Raw genomic sequence first — 23,696 nt, forward strand, 5'->3', positions numbered from 1 at the left:
TAATTTGAATATTCATGTTTTAAGAACTTTTTAGTAGATATATTAACACACTTTATTGCGTTGCATTTCATGTCATCACTCAACAAGACTTTACAACTGGATGTCAGGTGGCCCACACTCTCTAATTCTTTGTGAGAGAACTGCACTTGTTGTTATTGTTGAGTGAGTTCTTATGTGTGACAGTAAATTTGATTTTTTAGAGCAAGAATATTTATAGTTTTCAAGAATGTGTCTTTTCCTAAGTGTGCGTTTTCATAATCGTAACAGTAACTATGATTTTATAGAGCAAGAATATCCACACACTTAACAAGTTTGTAGCTTTTCCCCAGTGTGAGTTCTAATATGTTTCACTAATTTTTACTTTTCAGAAAAAGAATACCCTCATACTTCACAGAAATATGGCTTTTCCTTTTTTTCCAGTGTGTGTTCTCATATGTCTCACTAAAGATGATTTTTGAGAACAAGAAAATCCACACACTTCACAAGAATGTGGCTTCTCCCCAGTGTGAGTTCGCATATGTTTCATTAATTTTGACTTTTCAGAAAAAGAATACCCGCATACTTCACAAGAATGTGGCTTTTCCCCAGTGTGAATTCTGATATGTTTCACCAAATTTGATTTTTCAGAAAAAGAATATCCACACACTTCACAAGAATGTGGCTTTTCCCTTTGAGTGTGAGTTTTCATATGTCTCACTAATGATGATTTTTCAGAACAAGAATATCCACACACTTCACAAGAATATGGCTTTTCACAAGAGTGCGTTCTCATATGTACAACCAGCGATGTTTTTAAGGAACAAGAATATCCACACACTTCACAAGTATGTAGCTTTTTCTCGGTGTGAGTTCTCATATGTCTCACTAAACATGATTTATGAGAAGAAGTATATTCACACACTTCACAAGAATATGGCTTTTCCCCAGTGTGAGTCCTAATATGATTTACTAACTTTGATTTTTCAGAACAAGAATACCCACATACTGCACAAGTATGTGGCTTTTCCCCGGTGTGAGTTCTCATATGTGTCAGTAAATTTGCCTTTTCAGAACAAGAATACCCACATACTTCACATGAATGTGGCTTTTCTCCAGTGTGCGTCCTAATATGACTTACTAACTTTGATTTTTGAGAGAAAGAATATCCACAAACTTCACAAGAATGTGGCTTTTCTCCAGTGTGAGTTTTAATATGTTTTACTAAGTTTGATTTTTCAGAAAAAGAATAGCTGCATACTTCACAAGTATGTGGCTTTTCCCCAGTGTGACGTCTCATATGTTTGACTAAATTTGATTTTTCAGAACAAGAATATCCACACACTTGACAAGAATGTGGCTTTTCCCCAGTGTGACTTCTCATGTGTCTCACTAAAGATGATTTTTCAGAACAAGAATATTCACACACTTCGCAAGAATATGGCTTTTCCCCAGTGTGAATTCTCATATGTATTATTAACTTTGATTTTTGCGAGGAGGAAAAATTACACACTTCACAATAATGTGGTTTTTCCATAGTGTTATTACTCATTTTGTCACTATCGTTTATTTATTAAAACAGAGAATATACTCACACTTCACAAGAATATGGCTTTTCTTAAGTGTGTATCATAATATGTTTAAAAAATCTTATGCTTGAGACCAAGAATATCAAAACTCTACAAGAAAGTTGTATTTCTCTTTTTTTGTCTTATTTTACTTCAATCAAAGTTCTCAGAAGTCAATGGGCCCATAACCTGGGGCTAACACTTGAACTCTATATGAGATACATAGATATTCGAATGTTCCATTTAAGTTCTTTATCTCTCAAACACTGAGTTAGTAAAGAAACTGAGAACATAATTTTCCTCTCCCCAATTTACCATTTTTATATGTTGTAGTATATCTTTTATTTTGGTCTCTTGGTCTTATTGGATTCCAGGACAAGAATTTATCTAGTCTTGTGGAGTATCCAGCTTCATGCAATTACATTAGGTAACATCACTTGGAGAAGGTGCACCATTCCTCATAAAAGCTAATATGAGTTAGCCATAGTGAGGAGATCTTATTTGGGCAGTGAATACTATGTGAGTTTGAATATTTAGTCAGCGTTTACTTCATTGAAGAAAGTATCTACACGCCAGGTTGTTCTGACAAACCCCTGTACAGAGAGACCTTAGACACTCGAGGATTGTCTTGTAGGCATTCAAGTTCTGTGTGTATTTATATGTCTTACTCAATCGTATTTGGTAAAGTAGTTATATTTACACACTTCATAGGAACGTACCATTTCTCTATTGTGACTTTTTATATATCTCAACATATTTTGCAGTCCAATAATATTTTGCATATATTATAAGGACATTGTTTTTTATTTCAATTTTCTTATTAATTCGTTCAAGTGGAACAGCCAAGAAGATGCCAAACATTTATCCATAGTTTTATAAATTCCAACTGAGCGATTTTTGCAAAGTGCTACTTCAAAGAATTTTGTATTTATAAGGAGTTACTTTTCCATGAAGTTTTTCTTAATTCTGTAGTTTCCAGTACTCTATGAAAATATTGTCTTTTTAAAAAACCCATAGTTTTTTTTATAGTTTTCAGTGCTGTAGAAAATATATTCCCTGTAACATGTGTTATATCACACGTTTCCAAAAAATGTTTTAAATAATAATGTCAGTATAAGTACTCTTCCCACATATGTTGCTGTAGTCTTCTAAATAACGTAATCAATGTTTGTAATGTTTAAGGAAAATAATACTCCATTAAAATTGAATAGAAGCGCTCAATCAGGAACATCTGTAAAAAATATAAAATAATTCAATATGTTTAGTATTTGCATTCACATATTAGTATTCTCTTTGTTTTTGTCAATATTATTGGATTAAACTTACAACCTCTACATTCATGTAATATAAAAAAATAATAGGATACATTTTGAAAATGGGACCAAATATTTTCCAACTTGACAGTCGATACAGCTTAAGTAAAGTTATAGTTGAAATTATATCTAATAAAGTATAATTTAGAATCTAAATCATAACAAAGTCAGATAGTGATAAATAAAACGTTTAAACTTATATATAAAATACTACCAAATAAAATACGAAAAATACAATATATATATATATATTGTATTTTATAGTAATATATATATACATTATTATAAAAAACAATATATATATTGTATTTTTAATATTATATATTGCATTTTATATATAAGTTTAAATGTTATGAAGTTTATGTATATATAAATATTATTGTAAATTATATATCCAATATATGTATATGTATCTTATGGTAACAATGAGAGTGAATTACAATCAGTCTATCAAAAGTATTTATTGAAGACACGTTTTTGCTTTCAAACCCAAAGGTTTGTTCGAGACAATATATCCGTTCACCTTTAGTCCATCTGAATATAAACGATTTTTAAAGTCGTTTAACCTATATATGTGTTAATTCTTCAGCTGTCTTTAAATATCAGTAAGCATAGATTTTTATTTTACTAATTATACATAATGGAAATAATTTGAGGACATTATAAAGTCTTTTTCAAAGTGGGTTTTCTCAACATTACTATAAAATTACTTTTTAACTGAGAGTATTGTAAATGTCTACAAAGCCCACATTAGCATATGCATTGGTTATTGTTGCCATAGAAGGGTGGGTAAAACTACAAAAATTATCTTCGTCATAGACAAGGTTTAAAAGGATTTCCACTAAGCTCCTCTCTATCACATCGCAACAATGTTGCACTCCTATGACTGTTTTACAAGTAATTTGATAGAATGTGCATTAATGAATTTATATTAATTATACACCCATTCAAAGTACGTTGATGAATTCATAGTAATTGTACACCCATTCAAACTACGTTGATGAATTTATAGTAATTGTACACCCATTCAAAATACGTTGATGAATTTATAGTAATTGTACACTCATTCAAAGTACATTGATGAATTTATAGTAATTGTACACTCATTCAAAGTACGTTGATGAATTTATAGTAATTGTACACTCATTCGAAGTACATTGATGAATTTATAGTAATTGTACACTCATTCAAAGTACGTTGATTAATTTATAGTAATTGTACACTCATTCGGAGTACATTGATGAATTTATAGTAATTGTACACTCATTCAAAGTACGTTGATGAATTTATAGTAATTGTACACTCATTCGAAGTACATTGATGAATTTATAGTAATTGTACACTCATTCAAAGTACGTTGATGAATTTATAGTAATTGTACACCCATTCAAAATACGTTGATGAATTTATAGTAATTGTACACTCATTCAAAGTACATTGATGAATTTATAGTAATTGTACACTCATTCAAAGTACGTTGATGAATTTATAGTAATTGTACACTCATTCGAAGTACGTTGATGAATTTATAGTAATTGTACACTCATTCGAAGTACACTGATGAATTTATAGTAATTGTACACTCATTCGAAGTACATTGATGAATTTATAGTAATTGTACACTCATTCGAAGTACATTGATGAATTTATAGTAATTGTACACTCATTCAAAATACGTTGATGAATTTATAGTAATTGTACACTCATTCAAAGTACATTGATGAATTTATAGTAATTGTACACTCATTCAAAGTACGTTGATGAATTTATAGTAATTGTACACTCATTCAAAGTACGTTGATGAATTTATAGTAATTGTACACTCATTCGAAGTACACTGATGAATTTATAGTAATTGTACACTCATTCGAAGTACATTGATGAATTTATAGTAATTGTACACTCATTCGAAGTACATTGATGTATTTATAGTAATTGTACGCTCATTCGAAGTACATTGATTAATTTATAGTAATTGTACACTCATTCAAAGTACATTGATGAATTTATAGTAATTGTACACCCATTCAAAATACGTTGATGAATTTATAGTAATTGTACACTCATTCAAAGTACATTGATGAATTTATAGTAATTGTACACTCATTCAAAGTACGTTGATGAATTTATAGTAATTGTACACTCATTCAAAGTACATTGATGAATTTATAGTAATTGTACACCCATTCAAAATACGTTGATGAATTTATAGTAATTGTACACTCATTCGAAGTACGTTGATGAATTTATAGTAATTGTACACTCATTCAAAGTACGTTGATGAATTTATAGTAATTGTACACTCATTCGAAGTACATTGATGAATTTATAGTAATTGTACACTCATTCAAAGTAAATTGATGAATTTATAGTAATTGTACACCCATTCAAAATACGTTGATGAATTTATAGTAATTGTACACTCATTCAAAGTACATTGATGAATTTATAGTAATTGTACACTCATTCAAAGTACGTTGATGAATTTATAGTAATTGTACACTCATTCGAAGTACATTGATGAATTTATAGTAATTGTACACTCATTCAAAGTACATTGATGAATTTATAGTAATTGTACACTCATTCAAAGTACGTTGATGAATTTATAGTAATTGTACACTCATTCGAAGTACATTGATGAATTTATAGTAATTGTACACCCATTCAAAGTACGTTGATGAATTTATAGTAATTGTACACTCATTCAAAATACGTTGTTGAATTTATAGTAATTGTACACTCATTCAAAGTACATTGATGAATTTATAGTAATTGTACACTCATTCAAAGTACGTTGATGAATTTATAGTAATTGTACACTCATTCAAAGTACATTGATGAATTTATAGTAATTGTACACTCATTCAAAGTACGTTGATGAATTTATAGTAATTGTACACCCATTCAAAATACGTTGATGAATTTATAGTAATTGTACACTCATTCAAAGTACGTTGATGAATTTATAGTAATTGTACACTCATTCGAAGTACGTTGATGAATTTATAGTAATTGTACACTCATTCGAAGTACACTGATGAATTTATAGTAATTGTACACTCATTCGAAGTACATTGATGAATTTATAGTAATTGTACACTCATTCGAAGTACATTGATGAATTTATAGTAATTGTACACTCATTCAAAATACGTTGATGAATTTATAGTAATTGTACACTCATTCAAAGTACATTGATGAATTTATAGTAATTGTACACTCATTCAAAGTACGTTGATGAATTTATAGTAATTGTACACTCATTCAAAGTACGTTGATGAATTTATAGTAATTGTACACTCATTCGAAGTACACTGATGAATTTATAGTAATTGTACACTCATTCGAAGTACATTGATGAATTTATAGTAATTGTACACTCATTCGAAGTACATTGATGAATTTATAGTAATTGTACACTCATTCGAAGTACATTGATTAATTTATAGTAATTGTACACTCATTCAAAGTACATTGATGAATTTATAGTAATTGTACACCCATTCAAAATACGTTGATGAATTTATAGTAATTGTACACTCATTCAAAGTACATTGATGAATTTATAGTAATTGTACACTCATTCAAAGTACGTTGATGAATTTATAGTAATTGTACACTCATTCAAAGTACATTGATGAATTTATAGTAATTGTACACTCATTCAAAATACGTTGATGAATTTATAGTAATTGTACACTCATTCAAAGTACATTGATGAATTTATAGTAATTGTACACTCATTCAAAGTACATTGATGAATTTATAGTAATTGTACACTCATTCAAAGTACGTTGATGAATTTATAGTAATTGTACACTCATTCGAAGTACGTTGATGAATTTATAGTAATTGTACACTCATTCAAAGTACGTTGATGAATTTATAGTAATTGTACACCCATTCAAAATACGTTGATGAATTTATAGTAATTGTACACTCATTCAAAGTACGTTGATGAATTTATAGTAATTGTACACTCATTCGAAGTACGTTGATGAATTTATAGTAATTGTACACTCATTCGAAGTACACTGATGAATTTATAGTAATTGTACACTCATTCGAAGTACATTGATGAATTTATAGTAATTGTACACTCATTCGAAGTACATTGATGAATTTATAGTAATTGTACACTCATTCAAAATACGTTGATGAATTTATAGTAATTGTACACTCATTCAAAGTACATTGATGAATTTATAGTAATTGTACACTCATTCAAAGTACGTTGATGAATTTATAGTAATTGTACACTCATTCAAAGTACGTTGATGAATTTATAGTAATTGTACACTCATTCGAAGTACACTGATGAATTTATAGTAATTGTACACTCATTCGAAGTACATTGATGAATTTATAGTAATTGTACACTCATTCAAAGTACGTTGATGAATTTATAGTAATTGTACACTCATTCGAAGTACACTGATGAATTTCTAGTAATTGTACACTCATTCGAAGTACATTGATGAATTTATAGTAATTGTACACTCATTCAAAGTACGTTGATGAATTTATAGTAATTGTACACTCATTCGAAGTACATTGATGAATTTATAGTAATTGTACACTCATTCAAAGTACATTGATGAATTTATAGTAATTGTACACTCATTCGAAGTACACTGATGAATTTATAGTAATTGTACACTCATTCAAAGTACATTGATGAATTTATAGTAATTGTACACTCATTCAAAGTACGTTGATGAATTTATAGTAATTGTACACTCATTCAAAGTACGTTGATGAATTTATAGTAATTGTACACTCATTCGAAGTACACTGATGAATTTATAGTAATTGTACACTCATTCGAAGTACATTGATGAATTTATAGTAATTGTACACTCATTCGAAGTACATTGATGAATTTATAGTAATTGTACACTCATTCGAAGTACATTGATTAATTTATAGTAATTGTACACTCATTCAAAGTACATTGATGAATTTATAGTAATTGTACACTCATTCAAAGTACGTTGATGAATTTATAGTAATTGTACACTCATTCAAAGTACATTGATGAATTTATAGTAATTGTACACCCATTCAAAATACGTTGATGAATTTATAGTAATTGTACACTCATTCAAAGTACATTGATGAATTTATAGTAATTGTACACTCATTCAAAATACGTTGATGAATTTATAGTAATTGTACACTCATTCAAAGTACATTGATGAATTTATAGTAATTGTACACTCATTCAAAGTACATTGATGAATTTATAGTAATTGTACACTCATTCGAAGTACATTGATGAATTTATAGTAATTGTACACTCATTCAAAGTACGTTGATGAATTTATAGTAATTGTACACCCATTCAAAATACGTTGATGAATTTATAGTAATTGTACACTCATTCAAAGTACATTGATGAATTTATAGTAATTGTACACTCATTCAAAGTACGTTGATGAATTTATAGTAATTGTACACTCATTCGAAGTACATTGATGAATTTATAGTAATTGTACACTCATTCAAAGTACGTTGATGAATTTATAGTAATTGTACACTCATTCAAAGTACGTTGATGAATTTATAGTAATTGTACACTCATTCGAAGTACACTGATGAATTTATAATAATTGTACACCCATTCGAAGTACATTGATTAATTTATAGTAATTGTACACCCATTCGAAGTACATACTTCCTGATAACCCGGCAAGCAAACAAAGGATACTCCTACCCTTGCTGACGCTTCTATATGTTAAAAATCCTTTTACTCTAATAGTTGTCTCTTTTTGATTTAAAGATTGCAATTCCCTACATTTTATCTGCTCCCCTGACTGTAATGAAATGCAATAGTTTAAGTTTATGTGTACAGACGCCGGGCTACTACTCTCTTTGTAATAGTAAGTCTAGTAAATAGTAGTTTTTCACATCCAGATTGAAATACGTTTTTTCACATCCATATTGAAATACGTTCTGTTTGGAGTGTAATTAACAGAAACACCGCCTTGAATGTTTTATCTATAAATATCTCTTCACCCCTAATTCATATGAACTTGAAATATTTAAATCAGATGCGTTTAACTTATAAGCATGTTGAATGTTAGTTCTGTAAACATTGGTAAGATTAAATATTTAAAATTCTATGAACAGATTATAAAATTTATATCAACCTTATTATTTAAGTATTCAATACAACTTCTATACTTGCTGACGTCTCTATATCCTAAAAAAACTTTTGCTCTAATAGTTGTCTCCTTCGGTCTGCCTGACTGCAATTTCCTACATTTTATCTGCTTCCCTGACTGTAATGAAATATAGTAGTTTCTCAATTATAAAATTTATATCAACCTTATTATTTAAGAATTCAATACAACTAAGGCATGTAGATTGATGCTGGCATTTTCTTTCTTTGGGAGACCTATATTTTCTATTTATATATTCCTCAATTTGTCAAATCCTATTATTCAAAAGTAATGTTTTATAGGAGTAATATCCATCTTATCTCCAATTGAGCTTAACATAAAATTATTTGTAACTATAATCGTTTATCTTATTATACTTTTAATGTTTTATCTTTAATGGTCTCATTTCTATTATTTAAAGAATATAATTTTTTTTGTATATATTTCTTAGATGATTGTAAGAATGTACTATTATTTTAAAAATACTTTTTTCATATATTTCTACGTTGATTGTAACAATGTATTCCCTTTAATGAAGAACTTATTTGGCTTTTAGAATTCATGTTAATTGAACTGATTTTAGTAAGAGTAAGTTAGCTTGTTTATATTTAAGTCACTACATAAAAAGCACAAAACCTCTTGATATAAGTAATAAAAAACTAAAGACAGTTAAAACAATGGCAGCTGATACATTGTTACCTTAGTCTAGAAAAGACAAAGGTAAAAGGTAAGAAAATCACAATAAGAATAGAGTTGCACATACGGTACTAAAATATGATTGTGTTTTATGACGATTGCACCTGATTAGTAAAACAATGAAAAGTGGTGGGCGAATGTGCACTGAATGTTATTTAGGTTTGGCAGACCAACTACTCTTGTCAAATACAAAGCATTTGGTTGACAGTCTACTCACAGTTGGCACCCTTCTCAACTGGTCTATGGATCTTTACTCTCAAAGAGGTAAAAGATAACTATACAGCGACTAAAAGAGTGGATTATGTGATTCGACTTTTTTAGTCACACTTTTCCCTTAGGTGCAACAGTTTGAAGGTTTTTACAACTAATATTTATAAAGCATGTACATGGAAAATCTATTGAAACAGTTTTGATTTGCGACTAACAATTTTTCACATAGTTTATCAAATGCAGGCTTTAGTTGTATGACGTCATAATATGATCATTGGAATATGAATTGTTTAGTGGAAATGTAAACTTTATATGTAAAGAGTGTGTACCACTTCACCTGATAAATCGACTTGCCCTCAAAAGGAGATTGGCTGGAGTGATGGACGGATAACAGAGCATAAGGATTTTACAGACATATTCTGTCTGACTCATCAATCCTAACCTGGCAAAAACTGTCTCGACAACTCCAGTTATTGTCCAATCAACACGTGATTATTTGTTGTATCAAACTGTTTTATCTTCACATAATGATATTGTTATAATAATAATAGCATGTAGTTTTAATTGGATAAAACAGTTACCTAACAATTTTGAAGGCCCACTATTTTATATGTGGCTTTGATGGTATAAACTGATTCAATTAGAAGTGAAACATAAGTTGTTCAAGCTTGATACTTTCAATAGAGATATTGCCAGATGCCGCTGCAATATTGCAACACAGTTTTAGTGAAACTCTCATCATTCAACAAACACTGATGACATATATTGTTGTTTTACAGACCACTTGGGATCATATCATGTCATTTCTTTGTCGTTTATTATGTTAATCAAAACAAGTATTGACACGACAATGCGACCGAATTGATATTTCCACACAAGTATGCAGACTTCGACATGTCTTAAACGTTCTTGCACATATACATGCTTCACCACACTCACAACATCATGCTAATTATATTCAATTTCTCCTTAAACTCTATCATGTTATAGTGAGCTGTTAGGACAGCTAAAAATGGTTTGAGTTTAGCTCGAACTGTAAGTTCTAACAGCTCACTATAACATGTTCAAGCTAAACTCAAACCATTTTTAGCTGTCCTAACAGCTCACTATAACATGATAGCAAGAGGTTAAGGAGAATGTGTGTGTAGCACATAGGATGAACAATGTGCGCCATTTCTTTTTTTCTTTTTTTACATGGTGATCACCACTTATCAAGGCCCGGAAGCCACTCAGGGATAAAGGTTATTGCATGTACAGTACGTTAGTGTAGAGATTTAATAAAAGTGTCTACTTAAGGGAGCGGTTCATCAGGAATTTGTTTACATTGGACTTGAAGACATCCAGATTGTAGTCAGGTGGGAAGCCGGCAGACGGAACAGAGTTCCACAGGCGTGCAGTTCTAAGAAAGAAGATTTGTTCATGGAATCTACATTTTGATTTAGGCACAGATAAAGAGTGGGAAAATTTTTAACAGTGGTTTCAGCTAGACGGGTGTTTTTCGTAAAGATTGGCGAGGGGGGACTAGAGATTGAAGCTCAGACGAGTACCTGCCATGGAAATAAAACAAAGATAGGCTCGCAACGTCTCTTCTGTGGGAGAGAGGTTGCAGGGAAGAGAAAAGAGCATCCCTTACTAAGCCACGAAGTCTATTTTGTACTCTGTCAAGGCAGGATAGGCTGTTGTTAGCAGCTCCTGCCCAGATATGGCAGCAGTATTCTATCCTTGGGCGTACTTGGCTTTTATATAGATAGAGAATTGCATGTAGTGAGATATCTTCTGGAGCGGTAGAAAGATGCCATCCATTTCAATCGATGCCAGATGGGGATCAGAGCGTTGATGATATAAAAATGGGAGCTTGATTTTATATGCATTAAAGGTAACCAGCCACGTCTTCCCCTATTGAACCACGCGCTTGAGAAGAGAGAATCAGAGAGAAATTTGTCATTTACAGCCTTTGATGTGTTGCCGTAGATAGTCGTGTCATCAGCATAGATGTCAGCGAATGATTTAAGTATGTGTTTAGGGAGATCATTGATGTAGATCAGGAAAAGAGTTGGGCTCAGAATGGACCCCTGAGGGACTCCAGCATTAATACTGCAGGCTTCTGATTTCTGTCCATCGACCACTACTCTTATGAGCTTATCAGAGAGAAATGATTTAATGATTGAGAAAACATTTTCAGTTATACCGTAGCTGGAAATCTTGTGAAGTAGGCCTTTATGCCATAATTTGTCGAAGGCCTTTGATATGTCAAGAGCAATTGCCCTAGAAAGGAAGCCTTTGTCAAGAGATTCACTAATCCTATGAGATATAACCACTAGCACATCTGTGGTAGATCTTGCAGAACAGAAACCATATTGCGTGTCACTAAGAAGGTTATTTCTGCTGAGGTGGTTAACTATTTCTCTATATAATATGGATTCCAGCAACTTACTCATGACACACAGGAGACGTATTGGTCTATACTGAGAAGGAGATTACTTATCACCTGCATTCTTAAATACAGGGCATACTGATGAGGGTTTCCAGGGTGTTGGAAAGCACTTCTTAAGGCAACACTTAAAAAGTTTCGTAAGTATGGGTGCAAGTTCTGGTTGAAGCTTTTTCAACACTATAATTGGGATACCGTCAGAGCCAGTTGCTTTACTGGAATTAAGGTTCTTAATTAGCTTGACGACCTCATGCACAGATATTTGTATGTTACCTAGCATGTTCTGTGTTATAGGAGGAAATATGGGGAGTTGATGGCCTTCGTCGCATAGGCTAGAATTAGCTGCAAAGTTCTTGGCAAATAGTTTGGCCTTGTCTGCTGCTGACGAGATGACCTCAGGTCCATTGATAATGGTTGGGATAGAACGCACACTTCTGTTCAGGATCCTATTTGTTATTTGCCAAAACTGGTGGGAACCAAGCGCTGCTCAGCTACTTTGGATTTAACAGACTGGGCATATAGCTCTCTTGCATTTTTTATTACTCTTTTACAGTGGTTTCTGGCGTTCCTGAAAGTAGCTTTAGTCCTAATGCATCTATTATGTTGGTAGCTATGGAAAAAGTGATTTCTGTGCGTGATGGCAGCAGCACATTCTGGGGAGAATCTGTTTCTGTACTTCCATGTGTGTAGCACATGGGCAAAACAATGTGCTCCATTTCTTCATCTGTTTCTATTCTTCCATTTCTTTCTCTCTTTCTTTTTTGCCTCAACACAACAATGAATAGACGTGACTGGTCTTTGATCTATGAAATATTTCTCTGTATGCACTCGTACATTCTCATAGTAAGAGAACTTGATTCCATCACGAACCTGAACGGTTTGTCATTACTTTTATATTAACAGTATACAACGAGATTATCAGAACATTGCCAACACACACATACATTCAGAACGAACATATTTACTTTATGTATGCTCGTTTGTGTGCAACCACACACATGCTCTTGTTCCTTTTCCATTATGTGTAAATAAATGTTTCTTGTATATATGTAAATCGGTATTTTGGTTGGATTGTTTTGAGGTCGGATTATTGAACACATTTTATATCCTTTAAACTTTGAAACCCTGATCTCTATAATTGTAAAATATATGTCATTGATGAGTTTATTGCAAACTAAAGTTAATTAAAACAAATAAAATGGACTTTTATAAAACATAATTTAATCTCTACACGAAGCAATTCCGTACTGGTATATTTTATTAACATACTTTTTAAATGAAAATATAACTCTTTTATTTGATAAAGTAATTGTAAACTAGAACTTATTAGAACAATTAACATTAATTTTTGCCAATTGCAATGTAATGCTTATACTGTAATATTTTGTTATGCATATATTTTCTTAGATTAAAATATGCACCTTTGTGTAACAATTGTTTACTTAAATAGGTAATGTGTTCAGCATCAGTGGTGATTTGTGAAACTCAACACCTGCTATATTTTATTCTATTACATTCAAGTCTTATTTATATTATTCTTATATATTCTTCTGTTTATTAAATTAGTAAATGAACGATGCTTACAGAATAGTTAATAACGACATATTGCTATATTTAAAATACATTTTGTGGTGACCTAGACTTTCAGAAAGAAATCAGATTCAACAAAAAAATGCGGTGACCTAGATTTTCAGATGTGCTAAATAAACAGGAAATTGATTTTCACAATTCACAGTTGACGGTTGAACATATTTTCAAAATTCACAGTTGCCTGTTGAACATATTTTAAAAATTAAGTTAAATTCTCGGTCCTGGTGCTACTGTACCAAAACTAATTATATACTAGCTGTTCTAAGATAGTTCTGAATTTTAGAAATTAAAAAAGGGAGAATCAGTACATATGTCTAACAAAATTACATGGTTATAATCATATACGAAATAAAAATTGTTCACAATTGTCCGCTGTGCCTTGTCTTTCACAAACTAAATATTTTACTGCTATGTAAAAAACAAAATAAAATATTGTTTACTAAAAAAATAAAAAATCTGCCTTTTTCTGGCTATTACATTTCAACAGCTCATACAAATATCATCATTGAAAGAATTAAAAATTAATAAATATTAAAGATTTTAGAGTAAGGGATCGTTTTCCTATAGAAATTTAGCATTAAATGAGCACCTACTTCATGGCCAGTTATCTACCAGACATGTAACTGGTCACAGCTTCCATATTTTTTCAGCAATTGCTGGGGGAACTCAAATATATTTTAGCTTATTTTCATTTTTTAAAGAAGAGATAAAAATATTCGGATGGTTCAATGCTTATTGGCACAGCTCAATACATTGGACGACCCAACAGTTATGGTATTTGGTGTGGGTTCAAGTGAGGTCCACATTATGCTACCTTACATTTTGGGTACTGCCAGATCTTGGGTGTAGCAGTAGGGCTTGGTGCTGGCCAACGTCCAAAGAGACCCAAGTTTGGCTTCAGAAAGAGTGCTACAACATTGTATCCTTCTCTCACTGGCTCCCCTCCTCCCTCGACCTGAACATGCTGGACTACTTTGTTTGGTCATACGTCCAGAACATCATGAACATGACTTCCCACAATATCATAGTAAACCTGATCATTCCATCCGCCAAGTATTTGCTAGGCTCCAACCGGCACTTGTGGAAAAAGCATGCTCTCAGTTCTGAACCCTTATAGAGGTGGTGGTTCAGATTGAAGGCAGCTACATTGAATAGTTGTCAGCTTTACTACCTAATCAAGTTACCTGAATTGATTTCTTAATAAAAGTTTTAAAATAAAGCTGTAGTGTTGTTTCTTTAGGGAGACAATTTTATCGTTCTACCCAGTAGATTCAATTTTTTGTTGTTTTAAATAAAAAAAAAACATCGCCTCATTGAGACCACTCGAGGATAAGGATTAAGAGTGTACAGTAGTCAATTGGACAATATAGTAATCGGTAGTAATGGAAATTTGGTAAATTTGTAAACTTAAGGGGAACGGCTCATCAAGAACTTTTTTACGTTGAACTTGAAGACAATCAGATTGTAGTCAACTGGAAAGCAGAAAAATGGAAGACAGTTCCATAGACGTGCAGTTCTAAGAAATAAGCTTTGTTCATGGAATCTACATTTAGGTTTAGGCACAGATAAAAAGTGGGGGGAATTATTGATAGTGTTTTCAGCTAGACGAGTGTTTCTTGTGAAAGTTTGGTGAGGGAGGAACATAGATTGAAGCTCAGTCGAGCACTTGCAAGGTAAATAAGGATGAAGCAGAGACAAACTCGCAACATCACTGTTGCAGGGAAGAGAAAAGGACATCTCCTACGAGGCTATGAAGTCTATTTTGAACTCTATCGAGGCAAGATAAGTCTTTCCTAGCAGCTCCTGCTCAGGTGTGGCAACAGTACTCCATCCTTGGGCGTATCTAGTTCTTATATAGATAGAGAATTGCATCAGTAGTGAGCTATCTATATATATATTTATATCATTAGTAATTTATAAAATATATATGGCGATTAAGCTACACTGAATATTCCGTGTTTCATCCACTCTAAGACTCTTCAGGCTTATGCGCGAATTCTGTGGTTGTTTATCGTTTTTATATGCTCCTCTTCTATTGAGATTTTAGTTAGCCAATAAGCTTTCTAGTATTCACCGCGCCCTTCCTATCAGCCAATGAGCATACATTTATTGAACAAAGGCCTATTTGACCTCTGGTTGACCTGTTCCTTTGTGTGTGCCCTATTTAGTTTCTTGATCTGTTTTAAAACAAGGTTAGTGTTTTTTCTTTTTTTTAATGTTAGTTTATATATAAATATATATATGTGTACATACATATATGCACATATATATATATATATATATATACATATATATATATATATATACATACATATATGTGTGATCGTTTATGTATATTCATGTTTATTTAATTAATTTATTTGTTTATTTTCCTTTGTTTTTGTTAGTTTTAAAACTATTTTGTATCGCTATCCAAGAGTAAATTTTATCTTGTGAACACAGTTGTTTGCTATTTCTCTTCTACAGTTTGATAGATGTTGTGTTCTTTAAAGTACAGGATAGCAAATTTTTCATGAAGGCATAATCTACATGGGGCGTCTAGGTCTCTACACGTGGTAGCTTGTCTTATTATTTTCCATTCGACTACTGGTGAATGTCCGCTTTCTTTGAGTTCCCAGTATTTATTCGCTAGTGTTGTTTTCATATGGTGTTTTTTATTATTGAATGTACTTTTGTGGTCATAGTATCGAGTTTTGAAATCTAAGGAAGTCATACCTACATAATATTTCTTGTTATTCGTGTTTTCTTCCACAAATATTGTGGCCTGGTAAACTACGCTTTTGGTTAGACATTTATTTTGAAGTGGGCAAAGTGTGCGGTGTCTACAGTTGCATTTACCTTGTTCGTTATTAATATTTTTATTTATAGTATGGTTGTTCTTGTCTGGGGTTGGTTTATTATTATTATTATTATTGTTATTATTATTAAGATTATTATTTCTGCTAGTGTTAGTTTTATTTTTGTCATGGTGTCTACTTTTTTATTGTTTATTTTGTTGTTGTTTACATTGTTTTTATTTAATATTTTGTTATTATGTGCTTTAATTATCATCTCTAAATTTTCGCAACAACTGTAGGATAACTTTACAGTATTTTTATTGAAAATTTTGTGTAATGGGTTGGTTGCGGGAAAGTGTTTTTCAATAAGATCTAGAAATTTCTTGCCAAGTTTTGTTTTTAACATTTGATTGTATGGGGCCGTATACCAAATTATAGTTCTTTTTCTTCTATTTTTAATTGTATTATAGTTATTGGTGTTTTGTTGCTTATATGAGATATCTTTATTTTTGTATCCACTATTTTTTAGGGCCGTTTCGTAGATATTAGTTGACCTGTTAAATGCATTTTCATCGCTTGAGTTACGGTTAGGGTTTATTTAATTTATTTATTTGTTTATTTTCCTTTGTTTTTGTTAGTTTTAAGACTGTTTTGTATAGCTATCCTAGAGTAAATTTTATCTTGTGAACATAGTTGTTTGCTATTTCTCTTCTACAGTTTAATAGATGTTTATTCATGCGTAATAACTATGAAACGGCCCTAAAAAATAGTGGATACAAAAATATCGATATCAAATATAAACAACAAAACACCAATAACTATAATAAAATTAAAAATAGAAGAAAAAGAACTATAATTTGGTATACAGCCCCATACAATCAAATGTTAAATACCCTTGACACACCCGACAAGCTGCAAAATCCCACTCCTTCACAGTTGAGATCCCTATATGTAAGAGAGCCTTCAACTCAAGTAGTTTCTTCCCACGAACCGCTAGACTTTGGAATTTCCTTCCGGGTTCCTGCTTCTCCAACTGTACTGACATGCAGAGGTTCAAGTGTAACGTGAACCGACATCTTGCTGCCCAACTCCCCACATAACACCCTGTAGGTTATGTCCCTGATAGTAGCCCCCTACATAAAAGTGGCAATGTGCCTTGTTTGGGGTTAAGATGTAAAAAAAAAGTAATAATTGTTATTATTATTATTAATATTGTTATTATTATTATTGTTATTATTATTATTAGCAATTTTATTATTATTATTTTTATTATTATTATTGTCATCATTATTATTATTTTTATTGTTGTTATAATTATTATTCTTTTTATTATAATTATTTTTTATTATTTTATTGTCGTTATTATTATTTTTTAAATATTTTTTTTATTATTATTATTCTTTTTTATTGTTGTCATTATTATTATTTTATAATTATTATTATTTTTATTGTCCTTATTATTATATTAGTGTTTTTTATTGTTATTATTATTGTTATTATTATTACTGTTGTTATTATTAATATTTATTATTATTACTGTTATTATTATTTTATTAATATTTTTATTGTTGTTATTATTATTATTATTCTTTTTTATTGTTGTCATTATTATTATTTTATAATAATTATTATTTTTATTGTCCTTATTATTATATTAGTGTTTTTTATTGTTATTATTATTGTTATTATTATTACTGTTGTTATTATTAATATTTATTATTATTACTGTTATTATTATTTTATTAATATTTTTATTGTTGTTATTATTATTATTATTATTATTATTATTGTTATTTCTTTATCAGATATTTTTATAAGTTTGTTGAAAGGTAATAGAAATAAAAGCATTTTATAATTTTGGGGGAGTAAATTACGCCAAGTTAAATTGTAACAATTTACCAATATTTTTTTAAATAATTAACTTACTGCCAATTGGTAGTGGCCAATAAATATGTGCTCATTTTATGTAGACTTTTACAAGAAATTGATCCCGATTGTAAAATCTTAAATATTTGATTTATCATTTAAAAAAATCAAGCGGAATTCTCAAGCGATATATTATGCAAGTGTAGACAGAAAAATATATGTTTTTGATTAAAACAATTAAATACCGAAAAAGCAGTTTTTGTGATCAGTTCGACCAACTTCGAATCAAATTTTTTTTTATTTATGATAAACGTTGTTATTTTCTCAGAAAACACACAAATTTTATAAAATTATAAAAATAATCATAATTTAAAAATAACAAAATTGAATGCCTCGTTGTTTAATAGTGCTTGAATCTGCGCTTATCGCAATTTCAAGCACTATTAAACAACGTGGAGGTTTCTATAACATAGCGCCATTAATAAGTAAACTGTTATTAAAAGAACATTATTTAACTGTGGACACAGGTTAACTTTCGCACACCATTCAAACACCCCTGTAATAATTAACACATAATCTCAATCAATAAATTACATAAAAAACACTCATTTCATTTCTGTTACAAACTTATATTTGAATTTCAACAGATATATCTTTTTCCCAATAAAAATATAAACTTGCGTTCATAGTTTTAAAATTAAATTAACGACTATATGACGTCACTAAAATTTCCTTCTCTTTAACAGCGCCAGCCCCCCCTCCTTTTTGAATTTCCAACATCAATTTTCCGTTTCTCTGAAATAGAACTGCGTCACACTGTGCACGTGAAACATTTTCAAATATTTTGTACTGGTATATTTTTTGGTTTCTTAATCTCATTCATCCAGAGGAAGTCTCGAAATAAAGACGAAACGTTGATGAACACATAATACGGTTTGTTCCTTTTTATTTTCTCTCTCTCTCTCTCTATATATATATATATATATATATATATATATATATATAGGAGCTTCATTCTTTCTAAATTTAGGTTTGTTATAAATGCAAAATCATTATTTTTTATTCGATTGCAATAAAAATAAATTTAGGTGCTTCTACACTTTATTGCCGAAATTGGAGACGCCATTTTTTTTTCACGCACTTGCTGTCCAAATCCATGGGCGACATCATTATGGCCGATGCATGAAATAAATAACAAAAAAATTAAACTTCCGGAAAGAACTATGAAAACAAAGTAAATAAAGAAAGTGAAAGAGAACATGTATCCGTAATTGTTTCATTGGAAATGTTTCGATTTAATTAATGAGTACGGGAAAGTTTTTCATGGAACATTTTTTTTTTAATTATTAAAAACAGAAAATGAAATGACATGTTCATAATGCTTTAAACTGGGCGAGCGCCATTTGAAAATCAAAATAAAACAAAAACATTTATTGTATAAAAATTTATCAAAATATAATTGAAAAAACATTTATTGAAAAGCTCTAATACTATCGCTTACCAAGTTTCTGGAAGTAATAAATGATAATTTTAGTTTAATTTAATCTTTCCGGAAGCAATACATGTTAATTCTGGTAAATTCATTCTTGCCCTTCCCGGAAGCAATCGTTCGGCCATATAATGATGTCTTCCATGGATTTGGACAGTAAGTGCATGATTTGGACAGTAAGTGCAAGACTGCAAGACTGGAGTTTAGGTGGAAAAATAATCTCGAACCCTTTATCACATAAAAGGAACTAATTTCCCTAATCACCGGTACGTTACTATGTCAATAATATAGGTATTTCAGAAGTTGTTTTTGAAAACAACTTAAAGAAGCCCAACTTCTTACTTATTTATTTTAAAACGTTTTACGATCTTTTTTCACAATGTCTTTCTTTTTCTCTCATTTTTTACTTCTTTATTTTAAACAACATTTTTTAATTTTAAACAGAACGTTTCACGATATCTTAAGCACCTTTTTTTAGCACGGTAACAAAAATACATAAGTACCGAAGGTTTTATAATTAATAAATTTAAATTTGAAATAGAGAAATAATAAATTGCAAGATATTTCGCGTGTTTAATATTAATTTGTATCGTTTATAACTACTCATGTAATTTAATAATAATCAAGCGATTCAATTTTTAATTAAAAAATTATTGTTTAAACTTAAACTTTAAAAAGTCTGATAATTTATTATTTCTATTTATGTATTGTTTATCATTAAGGTACTAGTGCATAGAGCGATCCGGACGTAAATAATAACGTTATATTTAAAAAGCCATTCTTAATATGGGGAGGGGAGGGTGTTTTGTACCTATTCTATACTTCAACCTTACAATTGAATAAAAAAACATATCATAAAACTTTAATTAAACTTGGAAATACGATTTAAAAAATAGCGCGGATCACTCTCTGCACTAGTACCTTCATTAAAAAAGGTATTCATTGTGTAAAAAAAACACAAAAAAAAAACACGAAACATATAAGACATTTAAATATGAATAGAACTTTTCATAATTGTAACCTACGAAAACCTTTTTTTATTTTAATTAAAACCAATATAAAAAGAAGTTTTTTTGTTTGTTTTTTTTTAAGTTGTTTTCAAAAACAACTTCTGAAATACCAATATTGTACCGGTGATTAGGGAAATTAGTTCCTTTTATGTGATAAAGGGTTCGAGATTATTTTTCCACCTAAACTCCAGTCTTGCCAAAAATGGCGTCTCCAATTTCGGCAATAAAGTGTAGAAGCACCTAAATTTATTTTAATGTTTAAGATTATTTTAAAATTTATTGGAAATAATTTTTAGTGTAAAACAAACAAAAAGATACAAGCTTACCTTTCTCCCCGGAATTCAATACAAAAACAAAATCGGGATGAATTCGTTTTTCTTTACTGTTCAAAACAGAAAATTTGTTTTGTTTGTAATGTTTTCTTTAGTGAATTTATACAACTTCTGTTTTGTGTGTTCAGTTCATTAAGAAACAAAATAACTGAAAATATAAAACAATCAAAATTAAAAGATGAAAAACTGTATTAAAAAACGTGACATTATTTAACGAGAAAATCAACTGCTAAAGAACAATGAATTTAGGTCATCGTAATACGGTGTAATCATTATTTCGTCCTTCGTGTAAAAATGTCCGTTATAAATTAAGTGTGCCGAATTGTTTTCCTATCAAGTTTAAATGATATTTGCCAATGTTTCAGGCTTGTTAGGATTTCTTTTATAAATTTCTCTGATTTCCTTTATTTTTTATTTTTTTAGTCAACTTCTTTTTTATGTAATTCATTAAAATAAATAAGATACGTGAAGATATAAAAATCAGATTTATTTTTGTAAGACTGAACATTTCATTATTTGGATTAATCGAATTACAGTTAACATCCAAGATTAGAACAGTAGTCCGAATTCCTATCATAAATTTTTTTCTTTATAAAACTGAATGTTTATTCTTTTTTTTTTTTCTTCCTTGCCATGTTGTAAATTTACACTAGATGCGTATTTTATTTTATTCAAATTAAAACAACGTTTCTATATTGAACTCATATTCTTGACGTTATTCTCGGGGTTTTCTTTGCCGGGTTTTCTTCTTTGTAGGAGGTTCCAAAATTCCTTGTCACGTAAAATAAAGTATTTTTTTGAAATAATTTCACTCCTTCTAAAATACGTGCAAAACCGTAGTCATGTAGATAGTTTTCAGAAGTATGTCTCGTCACATACCCGAGTATTTTGCCGGGTTTTCTTCTTTGAAGGAGGCTCGTCAAAATTCCATTCTCAGCGCCAGACAATGAAACGAACGCCCAATCTCCATGTCAGCGGAATTTCAAAAGAGGGTGAAATACGCACTGGGATCATGACATCATCACGGAGCTTGCATTCCCCTTTTCTCCATATTAAAGGGAGTTTCGTACAAACCAAAAATGTACGAAACTAAGAATCAAAAAAGATACAAAATACAAAAAAAGCAAATACAAGGACCAGATAAAAAATAATAAATGTAAACAGGGGGGGGGGCACCATAATTGGTACAAAAAAAATTCCAACATTTTTTATAATAGGGTAGGAGGCTATTTGTACAACTAAACGGCAAATCTGCCCTATGATTACTTTACAAAACTTATAATATTGTTATTCAAATTGATTTGGTAACACTTATGATGAACTTCTTTTAATATTTCAAACTTAATTTGCGTATTAGCCTACCTGTTAGACGTACTGTCATCACCCATGAACAGCGATAAAAACATAGTATATGTTCCTGGCTTTTTTGTTCATGTCATCTATGTTTCCATATTAAAGTTTTATTGGCAAAATCCTTTGCAACATCTGTCAACATATGGATTATCTTTCTTTGCTTGGTTGTAATTCTTGCTGTAGGAGTTAAGTCTCTTATGAAAATAAAGATTTCTTCCTTTAGCTAACATGTCTCGTTTCGTCTCCTTAATATAACACATTCGTACTAATAATATTACAAAAATGTACAACATGGTGGCAGCGGAAAAATTCGATTATGGAATGTTACTGTGAAAAAAAAAGAGGAGAATCCTAACAGAATCTGACAATACTTCAATCGTCCAACTGGTAGAAAAAAAGGACGTAGCCACGCGTGTCCAAAAAGATGCAATATTGGATTTTAACCCGTCAACTGTAAGTTGCCTATTTTTTTTTTTTTTCTATTTCACCCCTACATTGTTTTGACAATACCAAGAATAATGTTGAATCATATGAATAAACCACATATGTAGAAGATATTGTATTACATCATCATAATCCAGCCATTAGTGCATCTTAGATTTATCCAACAGATAGTTGAATTGTTATGTTATACTCATGTTACTGAAGTATATCAACATTAACAATGCATAACTTTTCCTCGTTCGATTTGTTGTGGGTGTTCGCTTTTAATTTTAAATTGTCTTGTTACTCCTCCACATTATTCGTTCTTCGTCGCCAATTGAAGTATATCAACATTAACAATGCATAATGAATGAAAATGCACAAAACAAAATAACATTATAGATAGATCGGCGGACGGTACGTCTCGTAGGGAAAAATCGTCTCCCGGTCTTTTTATTTACTAAAGAAAAAAGATTTCCAGACTGTCGCGCCCTC

General features: G+C 30.5%; 1 long non-coding RNA gene across 1 annotated transcript; it reads right to left on the reverse strand.

Annotated features, from left to right (window-relative positions):
- Positions 1-2,300: 2,300 nt before the first annotated feature.
- LOC145240067 (uncharacterized) lies at positions 2,301-21,684 on the reverse strand. The gene is made up of 2 exons (XR_013862481.1): positions 21,420-21,684; positions 2,301-2,775 (listed from the first exon to the last, which is right to left on the reverse strand). It is a non-coding gene; the product is annotated as an uncharacterized LOC145240067 (long non-coding RNA).
- Positions 21,685-23,696: the final 2,012 nt, after the last annotated feature.

The sequence above is a fragment of the Euprymna scolopes genome, chromosome 19, assembly GCF_053919585.1.
Source record: "Euprymna scolopes isolate OS-2025 chromosome 19, ASM5391958v1, whole genome shotgun sequence".
Classification (NCBI taxonomy): domain Eukaryota; kingdom Metazoa; phylum Mollusca; class Cephalopoda; order Sepiida; family Sepiolidae; genus Euprymna; species Euprymna scolopes.